This window comes from Malaclemys terrapin, chromosome 1, assembly GCF_027887155.1.
Source record: "Malaclemys terrapin pileata isolate rMalTer1 chromosome 1, rMalTer1.hap1, whole genome shotgun sequence".
NCBI lineage: Eukaryota > Metazoa > Chordata > Testudines > Emydidae > Malaclemys > Malaclemys terrapin.
Genome location: NC_071505.1, coordinates 311417867 through 311437503, shown reverse-complemented (window position 1 = coordinate 311437503; position 19637 = coordinate 311417867).

The window sequence follows — 19637 nt, the reverse complement described above, 5'->3', positions numbered from 1 at the left end:
GATCGTTAGGTGCTTAGATATTATGGTAATAGGCAGGGCCAGCGTCAGGCTGATTCCCCCGATTCCCCAGAATCGGGCCCCGCGCCTAAGAGGGCCCCATGCCTTAGGCGCCTTTTTAATTTTTTTTACTCACCCGGCAGTGGTCCGGGTCTTCGGTGGCATTTTGGCGGCGGGGGGGGGGGGGGGGGGGAAGGTGTCCATCACTCGCTCAGGGTCTTTGGCGACATTTCGGCAGCAGGGGGTCCTTCAGTGCCGCAGAAGACCGGGAGCAAGTGAAGGACCCCCCGCCGCCGAAGTGCTGCCGAAGACCCGGACTGTCGCCGGGTATTCGAATTGGGCCCTGCAGTTCCTAAAGCCGGCCCTGGTAACAGGATTCTACAGAATTACCATAGACAGATAGTTTAGATTAGATTACTCACATGCATAGAGTTAAATGCATGTTTGCAAGATCAGGGCTTTAGTCTGTTATTCTTTAACCCAAAATCCCAAATGGCGAAGGCCCCCCTCCCTTTCCTCACTATCTCCTCTTATAGAGTGAGGGTTATTTCACTTCCCTGGGACAGTCTGTGTGAAATTCTCAAACAAGAGCCCAAGGCTTCAATATTAATAAACATGATTTCTTAAGGTTAGAAAGAAAAACAAATGCAAAAGAAATGATCTCTGCATAGTATGACATTGTTGGCGAGGTAAGAACATAAGAGCAGCCATACTGGGTCAGACCAAAGGTCCATCTAGCTTAGTGTCCTGTCTTCCGACAGTGGCCAGTGCCAGGTGCTTCAAGGGGAATGAACAGAACAGGCAATCGCATGATTCATCCCCTGTCATCCACTCCCAGCTTCACACAAACAGAGGCTAGGGACACTCAGAGAATGGTGTTGCATCCCTGCCCATCCTGGCTAATAGCCATTGATGAACCTATCCTCCGTGAACTTATCTAGTTCTTTTTTGAACCCTGTTGTAGTTTTGGCTTTCACAACATCCCCCGGCAATGTGTTCCACAGGTTTATTGCATTGTGTGAAATACTTCCTTTTGTTTGTTTAATACCTGCTGTCTATTCATGTCATTGGGGGACCCCTAGTTCTTGTGTTACGTGAAGGAGTAAATAACATTTCCTTATTTACTTTCTCCACACCAGTCAAGATTTTATAGACCTCCATCATATCCCCCCTGAGTTGACTCTTTTCTAAGCTGAAAAGTCCCAGATAATATCTTTTATTGGACCAACTTTTGTTGGTGAGAGAGACAAGCTTTCAAGCCAAACAGAGCTCTTCTTCAGGTCTGGGAAATGTACTCGGAGTGTCACAGCTAGATACAAGATGGAACCGACTGTTTTGAATAGGTAGTTAACACGTATTTCAAGGGACCATTCAAGGTGAAGTGACCCGTTAGCACTTCTCCAGTCATGAGGACAGGGGAAAGGTTAGTAGGGGGTGGTCAGGAACAACCTCTCTGCATAGTATGTCTTGTCTAACACGTAGCAAGAGTTCAGTTAGCTAGGTGCATCTTGGATTCACCTGTAATAAAGAAGTACAACTTTGAATGTTAAGAGAATGCATTCTCCTTTCTCCCCTCTAGTTGTTGTGGCTGACCAGCATGTCAGAATCAGTCTCTAGTTTCTCAGGTAGTTTACTTGCTCTCTTCCTTTTTTAGGCATCTCATGTTCTCCCAGTTACAGTCTGTGATCCTTTGGATCTTAATGGTGTTAGCTCATTCATTGCAATATCACAAAGGTATTTACATAAATGTCCTCTCTGAAGACATCTGTCTCTTATTAAATATTTCTCTTTCTCTTATGAAATGTATATTATATATTTCCTCTGTCCATTCTGAACTGTATTTCTTGCTTTGGAAAGCTTTGTTCCTGTTTTTCATGCACAAGTTAAGAAAAGTCTTTTAAATGCAGGATAGTTGTCTTTCAGTCAATGTGTGCAAATTATTTTCAATCCGTATTTCTCCTCTAGCCCAGTCTCCCCTTTTTTCTCGTGCAACTACCATGATTTTGCATTTTAATGCCTTGACTGGAAAATCTGCCTGAAAAATATTTTTAAAGATGTAGACCCAGATACTCAGCTGGTGTTAACTGACATACCTCTATTCATTTCATTTGGTAATAGTCATTACAACATCCAATATCCTCCCAGAAGACTCCTCAACTAAGACAAATCTTAGTTATACCTAGCTGGTATCATTTAGGATTAGCAAAGTGTTCACCTTAAAAATGTTATAATCAGTAAAATAATTTTCTATTCCAACTCCTTAATGTGTGGAGGACTAAATCTTCCACCAAGCTGTTAGATTACCTCAAGGGCCACTGAAAACAATTCACCATGCAAAGATGGGTAGAACCAGTTTGGAAGACTGAGTACTTTCAAAAGTAAGGATACTCATGTTCCTTTTCTGCCCTGTCCTGTTCACCACATATCAGAGACTAGAAGAGTATTTGGATTTCTTCTGTGACATGACTTGTTAAATCTAGTGAATTTCAGTGAGGAAGGGAAGAGGAAGAGGAAAGAGATGATGAATAAAGAGAAACACCCTAATTAATCTCAAATATGGATTTTACAATATTAATCAGTGTTATCCAGGGTGAAAATGCTTTATATTCTTATCACAATTCACAGCCACTTTCAACCTTTTCTCTTTTTATATTATATGTAGATGGTCACCTGCTTAAATGAGCCCTCAAAGCCAACTTTACATAGATTCATAGATTCCAAGGTCAGAAGAAACCATTGTAATCTTCTAGGGTACGTCTACACTACCCACTGGATTGCCGGGTAGTGATAGATCTATCGGGGATCGATTTATTGTGTCTAGTGTAGATGCGATAATATCGATCCCCGATCGCTCTGCTGTCGACTCCGGAACTCTACTGCGGCGAGGGCGAGAGGCAGAAGTGGAGTCGACGGGAGAGCGGCAGCGGTCAACTCACCGCCGTCCTCATGGCCAGATAAATTGACCTAAGATACGCTGACTTCAGCTACGCTATTCGTGTAGCTGAAGTTGCGTATCTTAGGTCAACCTTCCCACCCCAGTGTAGACCTAGCCCTAGTCTGACCTGTATAACACAGGCCATAGAACTTCCCCAAATTAATTCCTAGAGCATATATTTTAGAAAAACATTGAATCTTGATTTAAAAATTGCCAGGGATGGAGAATCCATCACAATAAATTGTCCCAATGGTTAATTACATTCACAGTTAAAAATTCATGCCTCATTTCCGGTCTGAATTTGTCTAGCTACAACTTCCAGCCTTTGGATTGTGTTACATATTTCTCTGCTAGATTGAAGTCCCTATTTTCAAATACTTGTTCCCCATGTAGGTACTTACCGACTGTAACAAAGTCACCCCTTAATCATGATAAGCTAACTAGATCGAGCTCTTATCACCATAAGGTATATATTTTAATCCTTTAATCATTCCCGTAGCTCTTTCTAACCCTCTTCAATGTATCAACATCCTTCTTGAATTGTAGACACCTGACCTGGATGCAGTATTCCATCAGCAGTCGCACCAGTGCCACATACAAAGGTCAAATAACCTCGCTACTCCTACTCAAGATTCCCCTGTTTATACATCCAAGGATCACATTAGCTCTTTTGGCCACATGATTGCACTGGGAGCTCACGTTCAGCTGATCACCCACCATGAACCCCCAATCTTTTTCCAAGTCACTGCTGCCCAGGATAGAATAAGGCCTACATTCTTTGTTCATAGATGTACACACTTACATTTAGCCATGTTCAAACTCATATTGTTTGCTTGTACCCAGCTTACCAAGCAATCCAGATTGAGCTATCCTCTTCATTATTTACCACTTATTTGTCATTATTTAGCCATTTTTTGTGTCATCTGCAAACTTTATCAGTGGTGATTTTATATTTTCTTCTAGATCATTGATGAAAAGGTTAAATAGCGTCGGGCCAAAAACTGATCAGTGCAAGACGTCACTAGAAACACACCAGCTGGATGATGATTCTCCATTTACAATTATATTTTAAGATCTATTAATTAGTCAGCTTGAAATCCATTTAATGGTGCTCTGTTAATTTTACATCATTCTGGTTTTTAAATCAATATGCCATGCGGCATTAAGTCAAATGCCTTACGAAAGTCTACGTTTATTATATCAACACTAACAGACGTATTGGGAGCATAAGCTTTCATGGGTAAGAACCTCACTTCTTCAGATGCAAGAAGTCTTGCATCTGAAGAAGTGAGGTTCTTACCCATGAAAGCTTATGCTCCCAATACGTCTGTTAGTCTTAAAGGTGCCACAGGACCCTCTGTTGCTTTTTACAGATTCAGACTAATACGGCTACCCCTCTGATATATCAACACTATTATCTTTATCAATCAAACTCGTAAACTCATAAAAAAGATATCAGGTTAGTTTGACAGGAGCTATTTTCCATAAACTCATCTTGATTAGCATTAACTAGATTACCCTGCTTTTTGTTTTTTATTAATTGAATCCCAAATTAGCTGCACCATTATCTTGCATAGGATCAGTGTCAGACTGACAGACTTAAAATTATCTGGGTCATCCCACCTACCTTTTTTAAATATTGGAACAACATAAGTTTTCTTCCAGTCTTCTGGAACTTCCCCAGTGTTCTAAGACTTATTGAAAAGCAGCATTAATGTCCAGTGAGCTACTCAGCCAACTCTTTTAAAACTCTTGGGTGCAAATTATCTGGAACCTGCTTATTCAAAAATATCTAACTTTAGTAGATGCTGTTTATCATAGCATAGTCCTGAGATACTAGTGGAATGGACAGAGTAATATTATATGATATAACTATATCAACTGTTTCTTTTCCAAATAAAGAATAGATATATTTACTGAATATTTCTGTCTTTTCTGCATTATTATTGATAATTCTACTATTTCCGTCTAGAAATTAACAAATACCATTGTCAGGATTCTTTTTGATATCAAAATACTTTTAAAATCCTTCTTATTATCCTTAACTCTGCTGACCATAGATTTCTCCTTGTGTGCCTTTGCTTCTCTTACCAGTTTTCTACTATTCCTAGCTTCTGATTTGTATTCATTACTATCAACTTCCCCTTTCTTCTATTTGTTGTTTTTTACTTACTTACACACACACTCACACACACACACACACACACACACATTATAGCTGCCTTTACTTCCTCTCTAACCAATACAGTCTTCTTGCTCATTGGTGGAATTGTGATTTTTTTCGAGTGTTTAGCAAAGTATTTTTAAACAATTCCCAATTATCATTCACATTTTTCTGGTTAAATTCTTCCTCCCAGCTAGCTCATAAATGTTTTTATTTTGTGAAATTGGCCCTTTTAATGCACAAAATACATATATTACTGGTCTGGACTTTATTCTGTTTGTGTGTTAATAAATATGATCAAGTCATGACTCAAATACTGCTTTCATACAGATACAGTCCCAGTGAAGCAAATAGGTTACTCTGGGGTGGATAAGAGCTGTATTTGGCCATCTGAACCTAAATGCATAACAAAGAAATGCCTTTCTTGTGGTTTGATGGCATTGCACTTGGTTGCAGTGTGAGAGGCTTCCAGATTCAAAGCACAACTTTTGCCATGATTCTCTTTCATGACACTTTTTTTTTAGCTCCTCTTCCAACCTTTGCTGGGCTTTTGTGTGCTCCGATGTTAGTAGCAGAGATATTCTCTGGGGCTGATTAAACAAAATGTCATGCTTAGATCAGAACAAGAGTCTTGTATGATGACCTCTCAGAATGGAATTCTTCTGGGAGGACATCAGTGCAAATAAGGTGAGCTTAATGCAGAACTTGCTTCAAAGGTCAGAAACTCAGCTGGTGCAAATTGGCATAGCTCCATTAACATAAATAGAGTTACAGTGATTTACACCAGATGAGGATCTAGCCCAGGACACGTAGCACATATTGCAACTGAATGAGAACAGCACAGCAAAATGCCTTTCCGTCTAGAACTAGCCACACAGAGGCTGAGAGAATATAAAATATTTATGTTTTGGAGAAAGCAAACAAAATGGCGGAAAGAAGGTGTGGTTAAAATGATGAAGCAAAGGGAATTTGAGGGCCTAAAGAATACTTTAAGGGACTGATTCCAATTTTACTTGCACTATTATTGCAGTGGTGTAACACCATTGCTTTCAATGTGATACTTCTGATTTATACGAGTGTAAGTGAATTGGGCTCTACATTTTTCATTATTTTCCCCTCACTCCCCACACCCAAATATTAAGAAGGAGACGTATCAGTTCTTCACTGCTTTGTGCCCTATATAGTCATTTACATGCCTGCAAAGTGAGGACAAGTTGTCTGTAAAACACTGCCTACCACATTCTCAGTCCCAGCTGCACCAGTGAGGTAATCCTTCACCTGTCTAAAGCTGTGCAGAGAGAGTTAAACTGCTGTTGACAGCATGGCTCTCTGTGAGCTGCAAAGTTAGTCTGTCTGGAGCAGAAGGGAGTGTGGCTATATAAAACCTACCCTGCATTGATTTTCAGCCCCACCGTTGGGATTCAATTGCCATAATCATCCCATGTAAACTAATGATACATTCAGCCAATTCTGAACTCCTGTGTAAGTGGAGTGCTCAGTTGGTCTCTTGAAAAAAAAAAAAAGCATTTTTACAAATGTACGTCCCTCGGCCTGCACCGCTTCCAGCAGCTCCCATTGGCCTGGAGCAGCAAACCGCGGCCGCTGGGAGCCGCGCTCGGCAGAACCTGCGGACGCGGCAGGTAAACAAACCGGCCTGGCCCGTCAGGGGCTTTCCCTGCACACGCGACGGAACAAGTTTGGGAACCACTGCTCTAGAGGAGAAGTGGACTGGGAATAAAGCAATGTCAGTTCTATTCTTGTCTCTGCTGTGTGATCTTGAGCCAGTCATTTTCTCTCTATATATACACCTCTTGTTCCCCTCTCAAGCTCTGGCTGTTTCATCTATTTAGATTGTAAGCTCTTGGGGGCAGGGACTTTCTCTTATTATTTGTTTGTACAGCGTCTAGCACACATGTATCCCATATCTCAGATGGGACCCCCAGTTAATACTGTAACAATAAATAACATTGCATGTGCCTGAGTTAGTGGCTTGGAAAGGTGAACATTTTAAAATATTTCATGTGTGTAAAAGAATAATGGCCGTCATTACACAGCATAATGTAAAATGTGAACTGACGCTCTGCAGCATTGTACTTCCTATTATTAGCTGCTATGGTTGTAGGAAGAAATCCACTAACAATCTTGCGACTAAACAAGAGACCAAAGCAGAGCAGTGATGTTCCAGATACAAACCCCAGGTGGGGATGTTGGAATATCTTATGCAAATTGTGACAGATTTTTACACAAGCAGGAGTTAGGTCATTTAGTTGTAGCTGAATTGGTGTTTGTTCTCTCAGTTCAGTTTTTGTGCTGGTTAAATGTGTATCCATGTGGAACATAAGCAGGGGTCCATATAGTCCACGATTTCAAGGCAGCAGAATTTGCCATGGAACCTACACCTTGCCACAGAATCTGAGCTTTTCATTTTTTTATGATGTTTTTAGCCCTTATGGTTACAAAGATGTGAACCAAGTATGTGCAATGTAGTGATGTCTGCCTGAACCTGCAGAGCCTGATGCAATAGCTCTCAGAGGTGTGAACTGCTCCATTCATCTTAACTAGGGCCCTGAGAATGCCATGACTCTACAGCCATGAATCTGGCATCTTCACAAATTGCCATAAAATTTAGCATTCTTTCTGCAGAATTCATCATTTTATTGCCACCAAGAGTCTGAGGTGATTTTTTTTCCTGTTGCTCTGCCCTGCCAGAACCTGCCCAAAGGAGTCTCTTGCTCTTTGGCTTTCTCCACAAGGATGACTTAATTGGATTTCAGTGAATGTCCCTGCACTGTTTCAGGGAGCTGGACAGCAGTGGGTTGGCATGATAGGGCTGACATCCAGTCTGCAGTCAGGGATGGTGGGAGTCAGAGATTTAATTTGATGAGGTTGGCAGTAAGGAGAATGCTGCAGGTGTCAAGGAAATGAGTCATTCAAGCCAACTACAAACTCCTTCCTTCCCCAGTGCACATGGGGAGAAGGAGGTTCTGAGCTGGATCACCTGAACAATGTCATGGAAGAAGGCACCTGGGGGGTGGAACCAGGCTGACGGGAGAGCAGAATAAAAAGCAAATCTTTGAAAATAATCATCAACAAACTGTATGTCAATTAGTATTGTTAAGTATGAGCCATAGTTGTGTGGGTGTGGAGGGGTGGGAATAAAGGGGGTATTGTGGTGATAAACTAATGGTGCCAAAGAATTCAGGGACATCAGCCATTCAGTCAGGTCTCATTGTGGCACAGAGTACATGGGGCCCTGAAAATAGGTATCCCTCTGAATATTTTCCCTTTTCAGAGTTCAGAAGGAAGCCTAGAACTCTGGGCCCTACCCTTTACTTTTTGCAAAATATAGGTATTTTTCCTTTTGGAAAATTTCTTCGCACAACTCTTTGCACACCTGGCAAATTGTACCCATAATAATCTCCTCAGCAGGGCTTCTAAAGGTACATCTTATAGTGAAAATAGTAGAATATGGAAGGAATGGCTTTCTCTAGAATACTGAGCTTGTCATAGAAGGAAGGTGGTCATCATTAGGGATATATTACGTGGAATAATCTCTCCCCATCTCTGTAACAAATGAAGCTGTGTGACTGAGATGGAAAATCAGACACCCAGCTGGAAAATACATCCAGCTCCCTGTGTGCCACTGCTGACTTGTCTACAGAGCACACCATATGTCATTTTCATTACTCATGGTGGTACGGACAGGAATATACTTTGCTTCTCATTCCTCTTCTTGTCATTCAGAAGATGCAGGTGCACGATAAACAGATGGCAGATACTTTTTCTCACACTTGTTGTTGCCAATGGCCAATGCAACCATATTAATTGCATTTTTTAATAATATTAAGTTGTTTCTCCCCCATTTGTGTACTTTTTTAGTTTATGTGTATGTGTGTAGGGAGGTGGGAATGGTAATTTAAATTAAATGATGGATCTAGGGAGTAGAGGAGAGTACCATAAACAATACTGAGAAGGGAAGACTATGCTGGGACTGCAACTTTTTGTTTTTGTTTTTTTTTGCATTCCTTTCCACAATGTAAAACAACCAATGCCCAAGCATCAACATGCTCTCTGGGCATGAACCAAAGCCAAGCAAAGTCAATGGAAGCCTTTCTATTGGCTTCTGTAGGTTTTGTGTCGGGTCATATATCTGTTTCCTTTGCCATGAAGGTGTGTGGTGTCCCCTCTTCCATCCATATTTCCTCTTTTTTGATTATTATTTGTAGTTTGGTCGTGTCAAGAAGTCACAGTCAGAGATCAGGGCCCGTTGTACTCTGCAGTGTACCCACACATAACAAAAATATGGTGCCTGTCCCATAGATCTTATCATCTAAGCATGCTTGTAGTCAAAGCAAAGTATTCCTCCTAGCCCACTGGTGTTCCCGTATCCAGCCTTCATTGCTCCCCAAGTCCAATACCTCTTCACTGCAGTCTATTTAATTTCCCTGAGTTGAACAACAAGCCCTGGGAATAGCTAAACAGGAATGATTCTCCTTAGTAGCACTGGCTTTAGAATTTTTTGGAGGATCAGTAAAATGATCTCTCCAATGAACTAAAAGGCTCATTTAAAATTAAACAAGTATGCATGGTGGGAGGAGGGGAATATGTACAGTTAACATTAAGTCAACTAAATCGAAAAACTGAACCCCTTACTAAGCCATATTTATATTTTTGGACAGTTCACCATGACCATTTTTAACAAAGTCCTTCTCAAGAGCCACAAGTTAGGGTCAGATCAATTCCAGAAACAAATTCCTGGATTGGATACCAGGATCAGCTAATACCATACTCAGCCACATAGCAAAGGTACTTCTCTTCCTCCAAATCTGGAACAGTGGAACAAGTAGTACATAAGCTTTGCTAACAGACCCCAGCTGTGTCCTACTACTGAGTCTCCATAGCATGGGTCAGAGCACAAGTCAGTTTCACACAAATAGTGTGGATTGTATTGAGTCTCACGCTGACCTGACCTGGCATTAAATGATGTATAAGCCCAGATCTTCAAAGGTACACCTAATGACTCCTAACGACCTCTTAGGAACAGTACCATACGTTTTAAATAGTATACTGTTGTATCAACACTCAAACTATGCAGCTGTTTTAACAAGAAACATAGCTAAACTTGGCAAAAAAAATATAATAAAACACATCTAAAATGTAAATCATCCTCAACTTCAAAGGTTTAGCATTTTTGTAAATTCATTATGTCTCACCCTCTACTGAAGTCGTACTCCTGGCCAGGGCTCCTCTCTATTGCGAAATGATAGGTGTATATTAGAAACAAAAATCTAAATAAACGAATACATATCCAAGAATGCCCTGCTAAGACAAATTGTTGACTCCTGATGCTCCATCCAATCCAGAGGTTCCTCATTGGTTCCTGAACAGCAGGGTTTAGGCCAGGAAGTGCCAAACTGGGGCTCCTGTAGAATCCACATATGCACAAGCAAAGAGAAACTTGGTATGCTTCCAGCTGCCATGGTGCCACATAACTAGGATTTTATAGCTTATCATCACTCATCCTATACTTTGCTGCATTAAACATTTTTTAAAAGCCCTGCCCAACGCTCTTGGCTTCTGTTGAACAGGGAAAGCATTCAGATTGGTTATGTTCCATTTGAAAATTTCAGACAATGCTCTGAGACTGTTTGATGAAGCCCAGTTCACATAGCTCATCCAGCTCAGATCATGTGCAGATACACACAACAAAATGTCAACACATCCCTAAGCAAAGTGTATTTATGGTTTTAAAAACTTAGTTTTTAAAAATATGTCTTTTCTGGGTTTTTTTTAAGATAGCCACAGTTATTGCAAATTGAATAAATTGTTTTCAAACCCACAAAACTTGGACCAGCACCAACCTCTTATACTCTTTTTGTTTATTTAATGGGATTGTTACTGGTACATGGCTATGCCAATAATTAAAGCAGAGAGCTCAAATAGCAGGAATTATTATAGGGGTTCCAAGATGTTTTACGGGAATTCTTTAGAAATGAACTCCCTTTTGAAGATAACATAAGCAATAAGCCAAAACTGCAAAAAGCGTCACAGCTGCACTGATCTTTTAAATTCACATTTCTGACCATTAATAGATGTCCTTCTTAGCTGTATTTTACTGAAGCAAGACAGATCAGTAAATAGGGGAGAGGTTGCGACAATTACAGCTGGACACTCTAGGTATCCTGGAGAAATTATCCCAGACCCTGTTTGTCCATTAAAGTTCGGATCTAGGTGTGTTATCAACAGGTCTATTACCCACTGAGGTCATCACAAATGTAAAACAATATCAGTTTTTTATAATCTTTTTCAGTTCACATGTGTATCTAGAATTATATACTAATATAAATATTTCAGTAAACTGTAGAGTGAGTAGGTAAAATAATTACACTTACTGTAATGCAAACTTTTATTATTTGTAACATCAGAAATGAAATAACAGATATTAACATTATATTGTATCTGCATATGTTAGTGGCATTGCCTACTGAGCCATTGTACAGTAGTTTAACTCAGTGATGACATGGAATAACATAGTCAGTCTTCTGGCATGTGAATTGGGAAGTGAAAGAGATTCAAACTGGAAGATTTGGGTTGTCATGGAGGTGACCCAGGTATAGCTACTGGAGTTCATAGTACACTATAGTATATATTTCATAGTGTTGTTCATGCACACTCTCTAGCACCAAAAGTATGGCTAATGACAGCTCATTAGCCATACTTAGTGTGAGTGTTTGTGGTGTGCTTGCTGCTTGACTGAAATATACCGTGAGGTCTGTTTGTTTGGGGGATCATGTGCTGACCATGTGTGTGCTGAGCCTAGCGGCCAGCTAGGCAAGGCTGAGAGCTTCTTAATGAGGCTTTGATCCCTTTAAGCCCTTTAGCACCCATCAACCCTTAACCAGGGGGCAGGGCTACTCAGGAAGGCCAGGGCTTTAAAAAGCCTGCTCCTAAGCGACCAGAGGAGCTAGCGAACAGGAGTGGCTAACGGCTGAGTTTTGTGAGGGAGTTGCTAACAGGAGAGTTTTGTGAGGGAGTTTAGAGGGGAAGGGGAATGGGGGGGGGGGCTAGATACACTTAACATTCCTTAAACTTAAAGCCAAAAACACCCCAGATAAAAACAAAACATGAAGAAAGGAACTAACTTCAAGAGTAAAAAGATAATGCAGGCAGAAGTCCAGCAACAGAGTTGGGGCTACCCAGTTTATTACACCCAATGCAGCATATATGATTACCTGCCCTATGTCCAGGTGGCATATGTGTGCATTCGGTGCAAGGAGCTCCTGTCCCTCAGAGACCATGTACGGGCTTTGGAGACCGGAGTGGCTGAACTGGAGGAGCTAAGGGAGATAGACAGGTACATAGATGAGACTTTCCGGGACACAGGAGAACGGTCCCACCCTCGGTCTGACAGCCTCTATGCTGTTGAGGAGGATGAAAGTCTCAGGGAAGGAGAACATCCAACTGGAGCAAAGGAAAACGATCCCATAGTTGGGACCCTCCTTCCAAATGAGGTTGTGGTATCCTCTTGCATTGAGGATACCTCTCCAGGGGAGGGAACTCCAGTCATTAGGAAAAGGCAGGTGTTAGTAATGGGCGATTCAATCATTAGAAACATAGATAGCTGGGTTTGCAACAACCGGGAGAACCGCATGGTGACTTGCCTGCCCGGTGCGAAGGTTGCGGATCTCTGGAGACATCTAGATAGACTTATGTGTAGTGCTGGGGAGGAGGTGGTCATGGTACATGAAGGTACCAATGACATAGGGAAGGATAGGAGAGAGGTTCTGGAGCCAAATTTAGGCTGCTAGGTAAAAGATTGAAACCCAGGACCTCCATGGTAGTATTCTCTGAAAGGGGAACTACATAAAAATGCGGAGGTTAGTTAAACAGAAATTAAAAGGCACCGTGCCAAAAGTGAAATCCCTGCAAGCTGCATAGAGGCTCAACTGAAATGTATAACCCAAATTGAAAAACATAAGAGAACAAAAAAAGTGCCACCGTGGATAAACAACAAAGTAAAAGAAGCAGTGAGAGGCAAAAAGGCATCCTTTTAAAAGTGGAAGTTAAATCCTTAGTGAGGAAAATAGAAAGGAGCATAAACTGTGGCAAATGAAGGGTAAAAATATAATTATGTAACCCTTCTGCCAGGTGGAGCCAGCAGCAACTAGGGCCAAGTTCAATATCTGGTGGTTCCTTTCCATTGATACAACACAGAGCCAGCTCGAGCCCCCGCCCAGTAACCTGGGAAAATTACACACCACCCCTGGGCACCTCTGAGAGGCAATACTTCCCCACTCGCAAGCACAGAGTCTGAGTGTAGAAAAGAAACTTTTAATTAAAGAAGGAAAGTAACTCAGCGTTAATGTGGGAAAACACCACAAACAGGGTTCATAAACATTAACCATGAGTAAAAGACCCACCTCCAAGTAGGTTGGGCAGTGTCCTTTTCCCCTCAGGTTTTTAAGTCCAACAACACAAAAGTCCTTTTCACATGCCCGACCCTTTTCTGCACCCCACTCACAGTTGCTGTCCTTGGCCAGTGCAGACTCAGAGTTCAGAGGTGCATCTGCAGAGTTCATCTCCCCACCTGAGTGGGCTAAAGAGGTATCTTACTCTCTCCGCCGCTCAGGCACTCGCCCGCCGTCCCTCTCTGCTGGCCTCTCCTGCTGGATGCCTGCTCACCGCTCTCACCGCACCTCTCCACCAGCCGCCCTGCTGGCTGCTCATCAGCCACTCATTCACCAGCTGACTGTCAGTTGCCTTCTGCTGCCACCTGCCTCTCTTCTGTGACCTCTGCACATCAGTTTCTTAGTAATTTTCAGCTCTTAGCAGGCAGGGCAGAAACACAGTCCTACCACAACTGATTTTAGCTCTGATTGGGCATTTAAAATAACAAAGGGGCTCCTAATGAAACCTGTTTAGCTCTATTGTTTGAACAGTGGGAAGGAACAGGTTAAACCAGTTAAGGGAGAACCCTTGAGGGTATGCAGCTTCCTGGCTGGGGATACCCATACCCATCCCTCTTACTTCCACAGGGCTCTGAAATTCGAGCCCCTGCTTAACAAGGTTCTTTCAACTGAGGGAAGCTCCTGTATTCCTACAATAATTAAAACATTGGTAACCATATTTCACTCCTCCTGCATTTAGTACTAAGGTCATTTGTACCCAGCACCAGCCAAAGTTGATCCTTTGACACAGTGGTAAGTGATGAATATGTAAACAGAGCAGGAGAAAACTGTATTTACATAAACACACCCATAGTCTCTTCCCCTCCCAGCTAGTTGTCAGAGAAGCATTCATTCAGACCCTGCTTACAATTAGGAAGGCCAAAAAAGAATTTGAAGAACAGCTAGCCAAAGACTCAAAAAGTAATAGCAAAAAAAATGTTTTAAATACATCAGAAGCACAAAGCCTGCTAAACAACCAGTGGGGCCACTGGACGATTGAGATGATAACGGAGCACTCAAGGATGATAAGGCCATTGCAGAGAAACAAAATGAATTCTTTCCATTGGCCTTCACAGCTGAGGATGCAAGGGAGATTCCCAAACCTGAGCCATTCCTTTTAGGTGAGAAATCTGAGGAACTGTCCCAGATTGAGGTGTCATTAGAGAGATTTTGGAACAAATTGATAAACTAAACAGTAATAAGTCATCAGGACCAGATGGTATTCACCCAAGAGTTCTGAAGGAACTCATATGTGAACTTGCATGACTACTAGCTGTCCTTTCTCACCTATCATTAAATCAGCTTCTGTACCAAATGACTGGAGAATAGCTAATGTGGCACCAATTTTTTAAAAGGGCTCCAGAGGTGATCCTGGCAATTACAGGCCGGTAAACCTGACTTCAGTACCAGACAAACTGGTTGAAACTACAGTAAAGAACAAAATTTTCAGACACATAGATGAACATAATTTGTTGGGGAACAGTCAGCATGGTTTTTGTAAAGGGAAATCATGCCTCACCAATCTACTAGAATTCTTGGAGGTGGTCCACAAACATGTGAACAAGAGGGATTCAGTGGATATAGTGTACTTAGATTTTCAGAAAGCCTTTGACAAGGTCCCTCACCAAAGGCTCTTAAGCAAAGTAAGCTGTCATGTGGTAAGAGGGAAGGGCCTCTCATGGAATGGTAACTGATCAAAAGATAGGAAACAAAAGGTAGGAATAAATGGTCACTTTTCAGAATAGAGGGAGGTAAATAGTGGTGTCCCCCAGGGGTCTGTACTGGGCCCAGTCCTATTTAACATATTCATAAATGACCTGGAAAAGGAGGTAAACAGTCAAGTGGCAAAATTTGCAAATGATACAAAACTACTCCCAAACTGATATGCTCCAGTGTATGGTTGAGCTGCAGGAAAGGCAGCAGGAGCAGAGACTGCCGCTACAGCCCCTGTGTAACCAACAGCCCTCCTCCCCAAGTTCCATAGCCTCTTCACCCAGATGCCCAAGAACACGGTGGGGGGGCCTCCGGCCACCCAGTCACTCCACCCCAGATGATTGCCCGAGCATCAGAAGGCTGGCCTTCAATAAGAGTTAAAGTTTTACACTGCAGTGTGTCCTTTTCCTTCCCTCCTCCCCCACTCATCCCGGGCTACCTTGGCAATTATCCCCCTAGTTGTGTGATGAATTAATAAAGAATGCATGAATGTGAAGTAGCAATGACTTTATTGCCTCTGCAAGCGGTGCTCGAAGGGGGAGGGGAAGGTGGGGTTTTTGGTTTACAGGGAAGTAGAGTGAACCAGGTGGGGGGGTGGGGCGGAGGGTTCATCAAGGAGAAACAAACAGAAGTCTCACACCGTAGCCTGGCCAGTTACAAAACTCATTTTCAAAGCTTCTCTGATGCGCACCGCGCCCTGCTGTGCTCTTCTAACCGCCCTGGTGTCTGGCTGCGCGTAATCAGCGGCCAGGCGATGTGCCTCAACCTCCCACCCCGCCATAAATGTCTCCCCCTTACTCTCACAGATATTGTGGAGTGCACAGCAAGCAGCAATAACAATGGGGATATTCTTTTCGCTGAGGTCTGAGCGAGTCAGTAAGCTGCGCCAGCGTGCTTTTAAATGTCCAAATGCACATTTCACCACCATTCGGCACTTGCTCAGCCTGTTGTTGAACAGGTCCTGACTACTGTCCAGGCTACCTGTGTACGGCTTCATGAGCCATGGCATTAAGGGGTAGGCTGGGTCCCCAAGGATAACGATAGGCATTTCAACATCCCCAATGGTTATTTTCTGGTCCGGGAAGAAAGTCCCTTCCTCCAGCTTTTGAAACAGACCAGAGTTCCTGAAGACGCGAGCATCATGTACCTTTCCCGGCCATCCCACGTTGATGTTGGTGAAACGTCCCTTGTGATCCACCAGGGCTTGCAGCAGCATTGAAAAGGTGGCTGTGCATCAGGGAGAAACACAAACAACTGTCACACAGAATGGCCCCCACCCAAAGTTTAAACTCAAAACCCTGGGTTTAGCAGGCCGTTGATTTCACGGAGGGAGGGGGAAGCAAATGAATACAGAACAAATCTATTTTTTACATCTTAAGCTGGCAGACGACGGTGCAGCATGACTGATAGCCCTCGGCATCTTCTGGATGCTTGGCAGAAAATACTGGGCGCTTGGCAGAAAATAGCATACTATGACTGATAGCCATCATCGTCGAGACTGCCCAGGTGCCCATGATTGACAGCCACTGCAGTACTATGACGACGGATACCAGTCGTAATATACCATCTTCTACCAAAAGGCAAGGGGCTGCTGTTGTGTGCAATGCAGCCCCACGTCTGCCAGCACCCAGATCGCCGATGAAGGCTACCAGTCATACTGCACCGTCTACTGCCAAAAGGCAATTAGCTGCTGCTGTGTAGCAATGCAGTACCACGTCTGCCGGCACCCAGAGGATATATGGTGACGGTGAGCTGAGCTGAGCTGAGCGGGCTCCATGCTTGGCGTGGTATGTTGTCTGCACAGGTAACCCAGGTAAAAAGGCACGAATCGATTGTCTGCCGTTGCTCTGACAGAGGGGGAGGTGCCTGACGACATGTACCCAGATCCCCCCGCGACACTGTTTTGCATCATTCAGGCATTGGGATCTCAACCCAGAATTCCAATGGGCGGCAGAGACTGCGGGAACTGTGGGATAGCTACCCACAGTGCAACGCTCCGGAAGTCGACGCTAGCCTCGGTACTGTGGACGCGGTCCGCCGACTTAATGCACTTAGAGCATTTTATGTGGGGACACACACAATCGGCTGTATACAACCGATTTCTATAAAACTGCCTTCTATAAATTCGACCTAATTTCGTAGTGTAGACATACCCTAAGACTGGGGCTACATTCAGGCTCTGGAGACTTAAAACACCTGAATACAGCTGGATTCCCTCACAGCAGTCTACTGTGTGGCCAGGAGGTGGTGCTCAGCTGGGATCTTTGGCCGTATGAACAGTGATTCTGGAAAACTTTCCACCCCTTGCATAGTTCATTTAAGGGCAAGATGGAAACACAGTCCCTGTGCTCAAGACAGCACAGGAACTGCTCCCACACTAATTTGCTCAAGGGATCAGGAAGAAAAAGGGCCATGGTTCCAACTATCCACACACCAACTGGTGTGTCTGGGTGCATGCGTTGGGGTGACCAACCCCACAAAGAGATAACATCATAGGTGTGGCCCAATGGCTTGGGTCAGGAGATCTATAGGTTCTGTTCCCAGATCTGTCTTGACTTGCTGTATGACTTTAACTTCTCTGTGACTTGCATTCCCTATCTATAAACTGAGGGCAGTACTTACATCTTTACACAACTTTGAGACATGTGGAAGAAAAGTATTCTAGAAATGCTAAATCTTATTTTTATCTGCTGTGTTTCCTGGGAATGCCTCCTTATGCAGTCCAGCACCTCACCAAATTCAGGGTTGTATCTAAATAGCATAATCTAGGCCTTGGTAACTTTTATGTTCACATTAAGCCTTTCCCTTTTCCAGAAACCCTTAGATTCTCCTCATGTTTGTTTGAACATCTCAAGCAATCTGTCTAATTGGCTATCCAGACACTGCATTCATCCAAAAGTAAGAGATAGTCAAAACCAAACAAGCATTAGTTCTGAAAAAAACTTTACATGTTACTAGAGATAAGCATTAGGAGTGCATTTAGTGACATTCATATTATGAGACATTGCAGTTAATTTTTCAAGTTTTCTGGCTTCTCTAAGCTTTTTTTCTCTGACAACTCAATAGCTAATTTAACAAGTATGTTTTTATTAATTTGTTCATTTATCTCATACTTGATGTGTTCTAGGCCCTTTACAAGCAAAAGAAAAGGCAAGTTCCTGCCCCACTGGGCATATAAACTAATTAGACAACAATCAAAGAATAATGGATGGGATGCTACAAAAAACAAGTTAATGTGTAGTGATGTTATTTAATACATGTTTACTTATTTTGTTAACATTTCTGCAAGGGGAATGCTAAGGCTTATAGGTCCCAAGGGAGAAGGAAGACTTCAGGGGTGACTTAAATTAATCATGGCAGACTGGGGCAAAAGGGCAATTCCAAGCGTGGGGACGATGTGGAAGAAAGCTGAGAGATGCAGTGTGGTCACCTCCCAGCATTTTATCATGGGTCGTGCAATAGTTGGTGTTTTTATAGTATTATATTGGAAAGGTGAACATTGGCTCCCTACTTGCTCAATGACCCAAGTGGGGAGGAGATTGCACAAATCAAGGCAAGGGATGATTAAGCCCTTGGACCTGGTTTAGCATGTGAATAGAGAGGAGTTAACTGTTTCTGGAGATGTTCTAGAGAAATTAGCAACATAATTGATCTGAGGAGGAGGGGAAAGGGGCGTCAAACATTGCATTGAGGTTGTGAGCTTGTAGGACCTGGATTATAAAATAAATTGCGTGAAATTGCAGAAAATAGTATTCTGTAAGAATCTGAAAGAATAATAAAGTTTTCAGTAGTAATGGAGAAAAATGGCGATGGAGTCTAAAGGCTTTTAATGTACCTACAAAGGTGTCCTCAGGTTAAAAATCAACCTCCTGAAGTCAGCAGAGCAAGTATTTCATATGTGATCTGGATTTCACCTGGCTAGTGTACATCTGGTTCTCTCCCTGTCACTCAGTGGATAAGTAAACAAGATGATAAAGCTGAACACTTTTCCTAGATGAAATATTACAATGGGACAAAAAAGAAAGAGTTGAGTCATTCCTGACTAAACCAGAGGAATAATCCTAGAAGAATCTAGTATGCCACTTGATACAAAATGACACAGACTTATGATTAAATTAAACTGTAAAATAACATTTTTATTGGGGGAAGTTTACAAGGAAAGGAGGAGCAGACTGTTTAGGCTATGAGTGCTGGAGCACCCTTTATGAGAAGAGAGGAAAGGATGGAGAGAAAGTAAAGATGTGCATAGTTCTAACAGCAGAAACAAGTACTGTATTTAATCATGTTCCTACATTTATTCTATTTCCCTGGCAGAAAAGTGGGACATGAATGGATGGAAAATTCCTTTCAAGATCCAGGTGTTTGAGGGAATTTTATGGGC